The sequence below is a fragment of the Rhinopithecus bieti genome, unplaced genomic scaffold (genome assembly GCF_001698545.2).
Source record: "Rhinopithecus bieti isolate Rb0 unplaced genomic scaffold, ASM169854v2 scaffold_49434, whole genome shotgun sequence".
Lineage (NCBI taxonomy): Eukaryota > Metazoa > Chordata > Mammalia > Primates > Cercopithecidae > Rhinopithecus > Rhinopithecus bieti.
Genome location: NW_016819387.1, coordinates 25,156 through 26,713, shown reverse-complemented (window position 1 = coordinate 26,713; position 1,558 = coordinate 25,156). Strand labels below are relative to the sequence as shown.

Genomic DNA, 1,558 nt, shown 5'->3' with positions numbered 1-1,558 from the left:
TTTTTTTTGAGACAGAGTCTCATTTTATTGCCCAGGCTGGAGTGCGGTGGTGCAGTCTCAGCTCACTACAACCTCTGCCTCCTGGGTTCAAGCGATCCTCTTGCCTCAGCCTCCCGAGTAGCTGGGATTACAACCACTACCACACCCAGCTAATTTCTGTATTTTTAATAGAGACGGATGGGGTTTTACCATGTTAGCCCGGGCTGGTCTCAAACTCCTGAGCTCAGGTGATCTGCCCACCTTGGCCTCCCAAAGTGCTGGGATTTAGAGGCATAAGCTGCTGTGCCCAGCAGCTTTACCAATCTTTTTGGTGTTTGTTTTTTTTTCTCATATTTATGAGAGATGCTGGTCTGTATTTTGTCCTGCTATGTCTTTGTCTCATTTTGGTATCAGAGCAACGCTGGCCTTCAAAGCAGCTGGGAAGTATGCCCTTCTGCCTTCCTTGTCCATTTTCTTTTTGAGACAGTTTTGCTCTGTAGACCAGGCTGGAGTGCAGTGGCGCAATCTCGGCTCACTGCAACCTCCGCCTCCTGGGTTCAAGTGATTCTTCTACCTCAACCTCCCGAGTAGCTGGGATTACAGGCTTGCACCTCCACCCATGGGTAAGTTTTATGTTTTTAGTAGAGACAGGGTTTTACCATGTTGCCCAGGCTGGTCTCAAACTTCCGGCCTCAAGTGATCTGCCTGCCTCAGCCTCCCAAATTGCTGGGATTACGAGTGCGAGCCATGGCACCTGGCCTGTGTTTGATTTTTATTCAGTTTGAATATTTTATTCAGTTGAAAATATTTGCCGTGTGATTTTTTTCTGTGACCTGTGAGTTATTTGGAAGTGAGTGCTGGGTTCAGGAGTAGATCTAAAAAAGAAATAGAAGTATACTAATTTCAAATATTTGTGGATTTCTTAAATGTACCTTTATAATTGATTTCTACTTTAATTACATTGTGGTTCAAGAACATACTTAGTATTTTTCAGTACCTTTAAATGTATTGAGATTTGTGTTAGGGCCTAGCGTATGGTCTTATGGAGAACGTTGCTTATATATTCTGCTCTGTTGGGTGGAGTGTTAGATAGATATCAGTTAGGTTGGTTAATAGTATTGTTCAACTCTTTCATATTCTTGCTGATTTTCTCTACTTGTTCCACCCCTTATTTAGAGTGAAGTGTTGAACTTGTCAGCTATTAACTGTTGAATTATCTGTTTTTTTTTTTTTCTTTTTATCTTTTTGGGACGGAGTCTCACTCTGTCGCCCAGGCTGGAGTGCAATGGTGCGATCTTGGCTCACTGCAACCTCCACCTCCCGGGTTCACGCCATTCTCCTGCCTCAGCCTCCCAAGTAGCTGGGACTACAGGCGCCTGCCACCATGTCCGGCTAATTTGTTGTATTTTTAATAGAGACGGGGTTTCACTGTGTTAGCCAGGATGGTCTCGATCTTCTGACCTCATGATCCGCCTGCCTCAGCCTCCCAAAGTCCTGGGATTACAGGCGTGAGCCACCATGCCCAGCCGAATTATCTGTTTTTATCTGCAATTTTGCCTGTTTTGCTTCATTTATTTTG

General features: G+C 44.5%; 1 protein-coding gene across 1 annotated transcript in view; it reads left to right on the top strand.

Annotated features, from left to right (window-relative positions):
- DEAF1 (DEAF1 transcription factor) overlaps nt 1-1,558 on the top strand; it is a 48,616-nt gene that overhangs the window by 37,748 nt on the left and 9,310 nt on the right.